Here is a 13,788-nt window from a genome sequence, read left to right on the forward strand (position 1 = left end):
GTCACCTAGATGAGATATATAGCATAGAGGAGGGGGTTGGATTTGTATGTATTTTGGATGATGGAACCAATAGAATTTGCCAATTAATTGCATCTGGCTTGTGAGAAAAAAGGAGGGAGCAAAGGAGAATGCCAAAGATTCTGGCATGTGCAAACAAGTGAATGGCATTGCCATTTACTCAACTGGCAAAGAATGCAAGTGGTGTAGATTTGGGAGTGGTCAGGATTTTGCTTTTAGTATGTTAGATAGGCATGCCTGGTAGACATCCATGGGGAGATTTTGAGTAGGCAGTGCAGTAGAATTATGGGGGATGGTAAGGAATTTTGGGAAGTATTGCATTGTGAAACTTTGAATGTTATAGGTCTTTTCTCTGTGTTGTTATAGTTTCTGCAGAGTGCTCTGCTAGTTTGCTCTGTGGTGGTTATAAAATGGAAGAAGGACATGGAGGGAGAATTCACATATCATACTCTTCAGCACACAGACTTTCCCCTGGTTTCAGTCTTGTGTACTCCCCTCCCCACCCCCTCTCTGTGTATTCCTATGTCCAGCCTCTGGTTCAGATTCACATCCTTCAGATGATAAACCTCAAGTGTGTATGGTGGTTAGGAAGGAGTAGTTGTTTGGCTACTTGAGGTGGAGATGACTGGACGTTAAACTTCTAATGCTGATGGTATTTAAAAAATCTTTATTGAGATTCACCCATCAAGCATCCGACTCTTGATTTCAGCTCAGGTCATGATCCCAGGATCGTGGGATCAAGCCCCATGTTGGTCTCCATGCTGATTGTGGAGTCTGCTTAAGATTCTCTCTGTCTCTCTGTCTCTCTCTCTCTCTCAAAGAAAAAACTAAATAAATAAAGGAACATTTTTACCACTCAGGAAAAAAACCCATTTCTCTCAGCCCTAAGCAACTGCTACTCTGCTTTCTATCTCTATAGATTTGCCAATTCTGAGCATTTCCTATGAATGTCATCATGCAATATGTGGTCTTAAGTGATTGCCCTTCTTTGCTTAGCATGACGTTTCCACAATTCATCCATGTTGTATCATGTATCAGTACTTCATTCCTTTTTATTACTGAATAATATTCCATCGTATTATATACCACATTTTGTGTATACATTTCTCAGTTGATAGGCATTTGTGTTGTTTTCACTTTTTAGTATTATGAATAATGCCTCTATGGATATTTGTGTACAGGTTTTTGTGTGAACATGTTTTCAGTTTTCTTGGATACATACCTAGGAGTGGAGTTGCTGGGTCATGTGGTAACTCTGTATTCTATTTTTTGAGGACTGTCGCACTGTTTTGCACAGTGGTGGCACCATTTTGCGTTCCACCAGCAATGTCTGAGGGTTCCAGTTTCTCCAGATCCTCACCAGTACTTGTTATCATCAGTCTTTTTGACGAAAGCCACGCTGGGTGGTGCGTCATAGAATGTTATTTTGGTCTTGGTTTGCATTTCTCTAATGACTAATGATATTGAATACTACTTCATGTGCTTGTTGGCCATTTTTATGTTATTAGAGAAATCTATTAAGATTCATTGTCCATTTTAATGGGTTATTCATACCGTACAAATGTCAGATGTTAATAATAAGGGAAACTTGGTGTGGGGTGTATAGGAACTCTCAATGATGATGCCACGTGTGAACGTGGCAAAGATAAAATTACTCACCCACGGTCTAATTTTATGTAAAGTTAGAGAACAAATAAAAAATCAGATTATATTCTAAATAATATTTTTAGCCTATTTATCACTTGTGATGAACATTTTTTTCAGGCCAATGAATTCGGGAATAAAACATCGTATTTTAATTATCATTTAAAAATATTGTGTGGCTTATGGATGGCCTATTAAAAGATTAGAATAAAGTCTGAATATGCTTAGAATTAAAAAAAACAACAACACCTTATTTAGAAGTCACTTTAGGAAGTGCCTGGCTGGCTCTTGATCTCAGAAGAGCGTATGACTCTTGCTCTCGGGCTTGTGAGTTTGAGCCCCACACTGGGTGTAGAGCTTACTTAAATAAGTAAACTTTAAAAAAAAAAAGTCACTTTAGGATGTTATAAATCCCTATGATCATCACTGAAAATATTTTAATTGCCTTACAGGTGTGAAGAAATACTACATAACAGTGATTTCTGTCTTTTTTGGTTGTGTGTTTTGTTTTGTTTTGTTGTTGTTGATAAAATTCTTATAAAGCCAGTTTTGACTGAATTGAGGGAATGTCTAATGCCTAAACTTTAGGATTTGTTTTTGGATAACTCAGTATTGACTTTTCCTTGTAAAATAACTTGCCCCAGTTTCTTCTTTTATTGATTGCTGTTGTAGACATAAAATTGTTTTAGCGTAGTTTTACTTTATGTTTTTCCTTAGCTACCCTGTAATTACTTTTGGTAATAACTAGGTCTCTGCTTTTGGAGAATTTGAAGCTTTGAAATGTAGTCCAGATACTCTCAATTTTTATTCTGTTTATAAGAATTTTATAAGTGGACAGTATAGTCCCCTGACTCATCTACAATTCTTTATATTTAAACATTTAAAATTTTATTTTATTTTTTTATTATTTAAAAAAAAATTTTTTTTAACGTTTATTTATTTTTGAGACAGAGAGAGACAGAGCATGAAGGGGGGAGGGGCAGAGAGAGAAGGAGACACAGAATTGGAAGCAGGCTCCAGGCTCCGAGCCATCAGCCCAGAGCCCGACGCGGGGCTCGAACTCACGGACGGCGAGATCGTGACCTGAGCCGAAGTCGGACGCTCAACCGACTGAGCCACCCAGGCGCCCCTAAACATTTAAAATTTTAAATTAAAAAAATTTTGCTTTATATGGGCACCTGGGTGGCTCAGTTGGTCACGCGTCCGACTCTTGATGTTGGCTCAGGTCATGATCTCATAGTTTGTGAGTTTGAAACCCGCATCTGGCTCTGCGCTGATGGCACAGAGCCTGCTTGGGATTCTCTCTCTCCTTTTCTCTGCCCCTCCCCCGTGTGTGCACGTTCTTGGTCTCTCACTCTCTCCCTGTCTCAAACGAAATAAACTTAAAAAATTTTTTTTGCTTTATATTTAAGTGAATATATCTTGTCTTGGCTTTTGGCCAGATGGTGACATAGTGAAGGAAAAGTTAAATTTCTAGAGAGCATTTTATGCTACTTTTATATTCAATTGTGGAGACATTAACTATTAGTAATTCTAGGGACTTAAGTAATTGTCAGTGGTATTTTTTTAAAAAAGGATTACTACAAGATACATGAAATATGAAGATTAATATAAACATAAATGAGACAATAATGTTAATACAGAGGGAAATTGTTAACATTTTCATTTAATAGAACATATTATCTAACGTTAATAGTATTACATTTAAGCAACTAATACAACAGATGTGTAGCCTAATCAGTGTTTTAAATTTCAGTGAAGTTTTCTAACAGTTGTATTTCATAAAACGGTGATTTCTTAACATGCTTGGATCAAAGCAGTTTATATATACATATATAATTTGTATTAAAAAATCTGATAAACTATATACCACTGTGTGGCTTAATCATCTTAACACGGATCAGTGGTTTCGAGATTTAAAAAAAGAAAGCAAACTCCCAATCCAATTTTATAAATGTGGTGCTGGATACCACAGAACCAAGGGAAAAGTGAACTGGAAAAAGAAATATCTGTGGCTTTTATAAACCTCTTTACAACTAGGGGAGCCTTTTTTTTTTTTTTTTTTTTTTATCATGGGAAATAAACTTAACTCAATAAGAACAGAGAAAAGAGAAGATGCAAACCTAATAGCGAGAGGACTGAGGAGTCTTGCGAAGATTACAGTGGAGTGAGAACAGCCTGCAAATAAATTCTGAATTGCTTCTGTCAGTCATATTCTGTGTCATAGTAACAGAAAGCAGGGTAGAGTAGCTTTTTTCTCTGTATGTGTACTATACTCAAGTGAAAAAGGTAACGAAAAATGTACCTCACCTTTCCTATTGTCCGTGAAGCCAACCTTATCTGATTTCACTTTTTAAAGGCATCATGTGTTTGTAGGAATTATTTTTAAACACTTATTTGTGTTCATTACTAATTATAAGGTAGGTAAACAATGAAATCACCTGGGTTATGTAATTGTGCTTAGAAGTATTACATATTTTTGTTTTTATGTGCGTAATGGACTTTAAAATTGGGAGTTTATTAAAAAATTTGTTGAATACTGCAGTTTTTGTTACCAGGAAAGGTAAAGGTGATTTTTAGAGATGCTAAATTAATTTATGACCAGAATTTGTGTTGTGTCAATTCTGTCCCTGAAATTTCCTATTTTCATTTTTTGTGGTTTCTTTTATTATATGTAAAAGTAATAAAAGCTCTTTTTTTCCATTAAGCTGTTTTACGGTCTGAATGATAGACTTCATTATTCACTCCTGGTGAATACAAATGTGCTGCTGTATTTTCCAGTTGATTCCTGTAGTCATCAGGTTGCTTTCCTGTGTCTGTTCTGAAACTGTTAAGGCCCTGACTGTTGCTGCCCTCAGTGACTAGCTTCGTGTTTCCTCTCCTAAAACTGCGCAGTGAACCATGGTTGAGATGATGGGCATAGAGGGCTCTGAATGTTTGTACATTCGCCTATTTCTTGAAACTGCTGTGTGATTTTATTTATATTTTTATGTATGTATGTATTTATTTATTTTAAGTTTATTTATTTTGAGAGAGAGAGAAAGTACGAGTGGGTAGGGGCAGAGACAGAGGGGGAGAGAGATGCTCAAGCAGGCTCTGCACTGTCAGCACAGAGCCTGATGTGGGGCTTGAACCCATGAACCGCGAGATTGTGACCTGAGCCAAAGTTGGATGCTTAACCAACTGAGCCACCCAGGCACTCCTATTTATGCTTATTTTTTAAATTAAATTGGATTTAATTAATTAGATTAAATGAACTCGAACTCATGATCCCAAGATCAAGAGTCGCATGTCTACTGATTCAGACAGCCAGGTGCCCGCAGGATAATAAACAGCAAAGGACTCACAGATTTTCTTTGTTACAGTCCTTTAATATTTGACTCAGTTTAAGTGATATGGTATTGTGGGGCTTCTGTTGTTCAAATACTTGTCAAATACTTAGAGACCTTGACCCTTTAAGATTTTTGTTTCTGATAATAAAAAATACTTTGAGATCTTCACTTTAAAGCCTCAAAGTACAGGGGCGTCTAGGTGGCTCAGTCAGTTAAGTGTCCAGCTCAGGTCTGATCTCATTGTCGTGAGATCCACCGTGGGACTCGCGCCTGGCATGGAGCCTGCCTTACATTTTCTCTCTCCCTCTCTGCCCCTTCCCCGCTCATCCATGCTCATGGGCACACACATATTCTCTCTCTCTCTCAAGAAAAAATTCTCAAAGTACAGTAACTACTTCCCCTCCACCCCAGGTAGGAATAAGTATTGCAGTTAATTGTTTGCACACGTATAAAAAATTATTTGCAGTCACTAAAATGTAACAAAATACACTTACCACTAAAATAATGATTAATCAGTCTATGATGATTCAGTTCCTTAGAATTATCTTCTTGAAGATGGATTATTACTCTATTGGTTACTGTGAAAGTGTCCATTAGTGGGAAATACCAGGTGATAAAATCTGGAAAAAGAGTTCAATAAACAGCCACTTTCTATTTTTACAGCTGTTGACATTCTGGGGTAAACTTTGTGCAACTGTTTTGGAAACGGTGCTGTGTAATGTACTACTGAGAAATCCCTAGTATGCACTTTTGTGACATTTCCTCCCCTAGTTGTCTTGTTCATTTTAGTGAGCTAAATTTGGCGTATCAGAGCTTTGCTGCTTGACTAATTCCTTTAAGTTCACTGCTACCCTCTGAGCTGCTTATATTCTATTTGAGGAGAAAATAATGTAGTAGGAGCGGGTGTTTTTGCTCAGTCTTTCAGCAGTGTACGTGCACGTTTTCATAACTTTTGTGAAACTTTTGAAACAGGCCCATGGAAGCCACAGGAGCAGATGTGGTGCAGAGAGCAAATGTGGTCTGGAAATGTTTGGTTAGTTCTGCTGCTGAATTGGAGCTGGCGGCTTATACCCTGTGTTATGATAAAATAACATGTACCAAGGGATTGAGCCAGAGACATCCTTCTCTAAACTACCTTCTTCAAACAACAAACACTCACTTTTTAAAAGTGAAGTAGATTATCTAATTGGGCTGAACACGATTGAATGAAATGTAAATCATAAAATAATGAAATAGTTATGATGGATATATAGTATTTATTGAAATAAAGATCTCTTGGCAGTATATTGCAGTAGGAAAGGTCACAAAAATTAGCTAATACATGATAAAATACGTGCTCATGTTGTGTTAGATAAAGAACTCTTGTTCGTAGTGTTAAGGAACAAACATAGGATAGTGTAGTACTGCATTATAGGCAAACCTGTGTATGCTTAAATTGACCTGTGGTATGTATGAATTTGTGTTGATTTTTGTATTTTAACCTGAATCCCGTTACCACTTTTGCCCTTGCTTTGTAGAGTATGTTAGGACTGGATACTAATGAGACAGTTCATGATTGTACTGGTTCTCTTAGTATTGGAAAAAAAAATTTTTTTGTGAACAGCACGTTGATGTTCCTCTAGCACCCTCTGCTGGATATAAGACTTAATTCACCAGACTAGGAGATGGAAAAAAAAAAATTATTAGGCGGGCCTTAATTTAATTATGTCTATCAACAAAGTCCACTTTTGGAAGTTTGTTCAAAGATTTGAAGATTTTTTTTCTGTCCTTACTGATTAATTGATAGTTTTAGTAATAACAGTTGATAGAGTTGTTTTCTTCTGGACATCCATTCAAAGCAGGAAGGTATGAAAATAAAGATGTGATCTCTGGCATATTATTTCAACCCATTTAGTTTTGGCCTGGGCAGGAATAACAGAGCCTCTCCTTGACTTTTGGAGTGTAAATCAGATGACTAATTAATTAATATGACATAACATATACATAAGAAATGAAAAGAAGACGTGAATTGTTGATTCTTTTATCATAGAATTCACTGAATATTCTGTATTTTATAAAATATAAGACTATTATTTTGACAAGAGAAGCTTATGCATATGATTTTTGGAATCTGAAAAAAAATTGTTAGATTGGTTTCTTCCCTCTGTCTTTATTAACTTTTTTTTTTGGTTCTAATTTTTTGTTTTCAGTGCCTATGGGCTATTTTCTTGTGACTGGTTAGGCTTCTTCTGACTTACAGAATCTAAGCTGAGCATTTTGTAGAGTTTACAATAAAAAATTTTTTTAGGGGCACCTGGGTGGCTCAATTGGTTAAGTGACCAACATCTACTCAGGTCATGATCACACGGTTTCTGAGTTCAAGCCCCACATCGGGCTCTGGGCAGACAGCTCAGAGCCTAGAGCCTGCTTTGGATTCTGTGTCTCCCTGTCTCTGCCCTTCCCCCCATTTGCTCTCTCTTTCTCTCTCTCTCTCTCTCCTAAAAGTAAATAAAACATTAAGAAAATTAAAGAAAAAAGATTTAAACTAGTATTGGGCCTACCTAGAGTAATGCTCATTTTAATCTGGCTAAATATAAGAGTTTTTCTGCTATAGTAGATACCATGCTTTATACCTAAAACCAATGGGGATCCCTGGTCTAAGGATCAAAGTCAGCATTTAGAGGGAATTTTTTTCAGAAATTATGAAGTTGCCTTAGGGGGCTGTCACTTCTTTGACATTGTCTTTGGTTCTCATACTCAGGATTCTTTTTATTTTTTGTTAAGATATATTTCACATATTGTAACATTCATCCTTTTAAAGTATATTTTTAGTATATTCACAAAGTTGTGCAACCATTACCACTCTCTAATTCCAGAACATTCTCACTACTTCATGTCCATTAGCAATCACTGCTCCTTCCTCCCTCCCTCCCTAGCTACTGGCAATCACTAACACACTTTCTATCCCTATGGATTTGCCTATCCTGGAAATTTCATATAAATGAAGTCATACTATACATAGTCTCTTTGTGTCTGGTTTCTTTCATTTAACATATATTTTCAAGGTTCATATGTGTTATAGCAGGTATTGGTACTGAATGTTTTTTGGCTGAATCATATTCTATTATAGGGATACACCATATTTTGTTCATCATTCATCAGTTGATGGACATTTGAACTGTTTCTACTTTTTGGTGGTTATGAAAAATGCTGATGTGAACATTTGTGTACAAGTTTTTCTTTGCACATGTTTTTATTTTTCTGGGGGTATATACCCAGGAATGGAAATGCTGGATATGGTGACTCTGTGTGACTTTTTAAGAAACTCAGAAACCGTTTTCCATAGTGGTGGCACCAGTTCATATTCCCACCGGTAATTTATGAGGTGTCTCTAATTTCTCTACATCCTCACCAATGCTTGTGATTTTCCACTTTTAAAATTATAACTAGCCTCACATGCATGAAGATATATCTCTTTGTGGTTTGGATGTGTATTTCCCTGATGACTAATAGTGTTGGCCATCATTTGATATACTTGTCATTTTCATATCTTTTTTGGAGAAATGTCTATTCAAGCCCTTTACTAATTTTTTAAATTGTGTTGTTTGTCTTTTTATTGTAACAGCTCTTTGTATATTCTGCAAACTAGACTCTTATCAGATACATGATTTATAAATATCTTCTGTCCTCTAGGTTGCCTTTCACTTTTTTATAATGTCCTTTGATGCTCAAAATTTAAAATTTTTATGAAGTCCAATTTTTTTTTTCTTTTGTTACTCATGCTTTTGGTGTTGTATTTCAGAATCTGTTGCCAAATCTGAGGTCATAAAATTCTATGTTTTCTTCTAAGAGTTTTATGGTTTTAGCTCTTATATTTATGCCATTGATCCATTTGAATTCATTTTTATATATTATATGACTTAGGGGTCCACATTTATTCTTTTGAGTGTGTATATCCCATTGCCTCAGCACTGCTTAATAAAAAAATGATTCTTTCTCATAGAATGGTCTAGGCTCCCTTGTCAAAAATCAATTGACCATTGATGCAGGGATGTATTTATGGACTCTCAGTTCTTTTCTGTAGATCTATAGGTCTGTTCTTATGCCAGTTCCACATTGTTTCAATCACTGTAGCTTTGTAGTAGTTTTGACATCAGGAAATGTGAGTTTTCCAACTTTGCTCTAACTTTTCAAGATCATGTTAACTTTTTGGAAAGTGCTTTAGTAAAATTGGCTTTAATTCTGTCTGTCACCTTATGATGGTGAAATTGCTTTTTCATATAATAGCTAATAACTTTCCATGGGACTAATGTTTGGTGTGAAACATGTTTTGAGACAGGTGGTAATGAGTATGAATGGAATATTTTATTTGATATATCTTAATATTTTGACAATATAGGTAGGAATTGACTGGTTCAAAGTCTCACCTTCCCACTGACCTTTTTTGCTTAGGAATGAATGGCTTAGTTTATTTTAATGATCTTTTCTGGTCAGAATACAATTTTGTTGGTAAATAATGATACCAGTACCATACTTCCCCACCATACTTCCTTTGCTTTTGTTGCTGGTTTTTTTTTTTTTTTTTTTTTTTCAACGTTTTTTATTTATTTTTGGGACAGAGAGAGACAGAGCATGAACGGGGGAGGGGCAGAGAGAGAGGGAGACACACAGAATTGGAAACAGGCTCCAGGCTCCGAGCCATCAGCCCAGAGCCTGACGCGGGGCTCGAACTCACAGACCGCGAGATCGTGACCTGGCTGAAGTCGGACGCTTAACCGACTGCGCCACCCAGGCGCCCCTTGTTGCTGTTTTAAAATGTTTTTCAGTATGGAAAATTTCAATCATCTGTGAAAGTCAGCAGAATACTAAAATGAACTTCATGTGCCTATTACTCAGCTTCAAGAATGATCAACTGATGGCCAACATTATTTCATGATTATCAGCTTCCCTTCCTCACCCCCGGTTTATTATTATTTTTAAAGTTTATTTATTTATTTTGAGAAAGAGAGAGAGAGAGAGAGAGAGAGAGAGAGCGAGAATCCCAAGCAGGCTCCACACTGACAGTGTGGAGCCCAACATGGGGCTCGAATTCACAAACCGTGAGATCATGACCTGAACCAAAACCAGGAGTCAGTCACTTAACCGATTGAGCAACCCAGGCACCCCACCCCCAGTTTATTATTTTAAAGCAAATCCAGACGTCATATAATTTCATCCATGAACATGTTAGTATGTATTTCAAAGAGATAGGAGTTAAAAAATACTAATTATTAAAAAAAATTTTTTTAAGTAAACTCTATGCCCAATGTGAGGCTTGAACTCATGACCCTGAGATCAAGAGTTGCATGCTCTACTGACTGAGCCAGCCAGGTGCCACAATACCAATTATTATTACACCTAAAAAAGTAATAATAACTCTTTAGTTTTTTTTTTAAGTTTATTTTTATTTATTTTGAGAGAGAGAGAGAGAGAGCACATATGTGCACAAGTGAGGGAGGGGTAAGAGAGGAAAAGAGAGGGAATCCCAAGCAGGCTCTGCACTGTGAGAGCTGAGGCTAACGTGGGGCCTGATCCCAGGGCCTGTGAGATCATGACTGGAGTGGAAATCAAGAGTTGGATGTTTAACTGACTGAGCCATCCAGGCACTCCTCTTTAGTTTTATATTTCCTCATTTCCCGTTTTTTTGAATCTTGAGTCTTGAGTTGTCAGACTAAATTATGAATATTTACCAGTTTCATCTTTCAGTGGAATGCCCGTTATTTCAAAATACTGTAGCAGTATAGGGTATAAATGTCAGATTTTACCTTTAAAGATACTGTATTCTACTAATTTAAAAAAATCATTTTATTGTTTTGGATTTAAATTCAATTTAGACCCAAAAGATCACATTTGGACTTACTGCTTTTTCTGCCCTCTGGAAAAAAGTCTTTTCTAGTAACTCACTAAGAAATATTATTGATAGGATGGCAAAATCTAACTAAAGCACATAAGTCGGTATAAAAAAATATTTTGTGAGTTTCATATTTGTGAAACGGAGTGATTGACTGTCGAAGCAGAATTGCTTCTTGACTATGAAGGCTATTAGTAGCAAAAGGACTACAAAGTCCTCTAGAGAAGAAGGGATATTTGTGTTTTTGCTCTACTCTAAAACAAGACATCATAGGAACATGCTTTGCTCAAAAAAAACTTGTCATTTCTTACATATTCACAGACTGCTTGATCATTTGTGAATTATCCAGTTTTTATTTATGCTCCTCCCTGTGTGATTCATTACATTACTGTCTCTGCAAAAAAAAAAAAAAAAAAGGAAATAAGGAAAGGGTAGGAGGAAAGAGGAAAAATCAAATTAATCAAGTTGGGCCTTTAAAAAACTTCAGCTTTGGGGCGCCTGGGTGGCTCAGTCGGTTGAGCGTCCGACTTCGGGTCAGGTCACGATCTCACAGCTCGTGAGTTCACGCCCCACGTCGGACTCTGTGCTGACACTGGGAGCCTGGAGCCTGCTTCGGATTCTGTGTGTCCCTCTCTCTCTGCCCCTAATCTACTCGTATTCTGTCTCTGTCTCTCTCAAAAATAAATAAACATTAAAAAAAAATTTTTTTTAAAAACTTCAGCTTAGGCTAAATGATAAAGTAAATATAATTAATAGAAACTTCTTTCTTGTCCAAATTTTATTTGAAAAGGAAATCAAATTAGTAATGTCTTACTCCATCACTATTGAACCATCTTTATTTGACAGACAAGACTCTAGGCATGGCTTTTCTTTGCTACTGTTACCCTGAAACATCTATAGCCGTCCTTGCCCCCAACAGGCTTTTGGTCATGACCAGTGACCGCTTTGGGACTAGGAATCCAGTGCTTCCCAGGGTTGCATTTTCTGAGCAAAAATGGCATTCAAAAATAGAGCTCTTGACTTCTGATTCTGGCCAGAAGTTGACCCCTATCTGAAAATTAATAAATTGGACTTCATTATAATGAAAACTTTTTTAAAGTTTATTTATTTGGGGGGGGGGGATGAGTGGGGGAGGGGCAGAGAGAGAGGGAGACACAGAATCTCAAGTAGGCTCTGTGCTGTCAGTGCAGAGCCCAACGTGGGGCTCCAACTCACGAACTGCAAGATCGTGACCTGAGCTAAAACCGAGAGTCGGTTGCTTAACTAACTGTGTCACCCAGGTACCCTGAAAACTTTTGCTTTGTGAAAGACACTGTTAACAAAAAGACAAACTATAGACTTGGAGTAAATGTTTGCAAATCACATATCCAGTCAATGACTTGTATCCAGATTGTATAATGAACTCTCAAAACTCAATCAATAATAAGAAAACAACCTAATTAAAAAATGGGGAAAAGATCCGAGTAGATATTTCACCAAAGAGGGTATACAGATGGTAAATAAATATGTGAGAAGATGCTCAATGTCATCTGTCATTAGGGAAATGCAAATTGAAACTGAAATGGAATACCATTACATGCCTATTGGAATGTCTTAAATCACCCTGCTCCCAAAAACGAAAAAACAGAAATTGACCATGCCAAGTGTTGTTGAGGGTGTATAAAATTATAAACAATTCAGAAAAGTTTGGGAGTTTCATAAGACATTAAACATACACCTACCACATGACCCTGTCATTCTTCCCTTCACTGTTTACCCCCAAGAAGTCAAAGTACATGCCCTTACAAAGACGTGTGCACAAAAGCTCATAGTTTCATTTGTAAACGCCTATACTGGAAACAACTCAAATGTACGTAAACTGGTGAACAGATAAGTCAGTTGTGGTGTATCAACACAGTGGAACACTTTAACAATAAAAAGGAATAGACGGTTGATAAACGCAACCACATGGTGAATCTCAAAATAGTTATGCTGGGAGAAAGAAGCCAGACGATACAGAATATATGCTGTATGACTCAATCTCTATGAAATTCTGGGAAATACAAAGTGATTAATAGTGACAAAACCAGATCAGTTGTTACTTGGAGATGGGGGTGGGGTGTGAAGGGCTGGAAGAAATTACCAAGAGATAGAAGGAATCTTGTAGGCGTCATGGAAATATTTCTTATCTTGATTATGGCAGTGACTTCATGTGTGTGTATATACACTTATCAAATTACACACTTTTTAAAAAATGTTTATTTGTTTTTGAGAGAGACAGAGACAGAGCGTGAGCAGGGCAGGGACAGAGAGAGAGGGAGACACAGAATCTGAAACAGGCTCCAGGCTCTGAGCTGTCAGCAAAGAGCTTGATGCGGGGCTTGAACTCACGAGCCTTAGAGCTGTGAGATCATGACCTGAGCTGAAGCTGGCCGCTCAACCAACTGAGCCACCCAGGTGCTCCAAATTACACACTTTTAATGCATATCATTTATTACATATAAATTATACATCAATAAAAAAGAAAAAAAAAAGCAAGGACTGGAGTATTCTTCCTGAGCATGATTTTCACACGTTTTTTTACCATGTCTTTTACAATCTTAGAAAAGCAGTTAAAATGAGGCTACGGTAATCTAAAGTGTGATTTATATCCACTTAAAAAAAAAGTTTTTAATTTTAATTCCAGTATGTTACCATACAGTGTTATATTAGTTTCAGGTGTACAATATTGTGATTCCACAGTTTTATACATTCCTCAGTGCTCATCATGATGAGTGTGCTTTTAATCCCCTTCACCTATTTCACCCATCCCCCCCACCCTCCTCCCCACACCCCCCTCCCCTCTGGTCACCAACCATCTGTTTATCCTCTATAGTTAAGTCTGTTTTTTTATTTGTCTCTCTTTTGTTTTCCCCTGGATTCATTTGTTTTGTTTCTTAAAAATTT

General features: G+C 36.9%; 1 protein-coding gene across 8 annotated transcripts in view; it reads left to right on the forward strand.

Annotated features, from left to right (window-relative positions):
- CCDC171 (coiled-coil domain containing 171) overlaps window positions 1–13,788 on the forward strand; it is a 302,971-nt gene that overhangs the window by 47,799 nt on the left and 241,384 nt on the right. The window lies entirely within an intron of this gene.

The sequence above is a fragment of the Panthera leo genome, chromosome D4 (genome assembly GCF_018350215.1).
Source record: "Panthera leo isolate Ple1 chromosome D4, P.leo_Ple1_pat1.1, whole genome shotgun sequence".
Taxonomy (NCBI): domain Eukaryota; kingdom Metazoa; phylum Chordata; class Mammalia; order Carnivora; family Felidae; genus Panthera; species Panthera leo.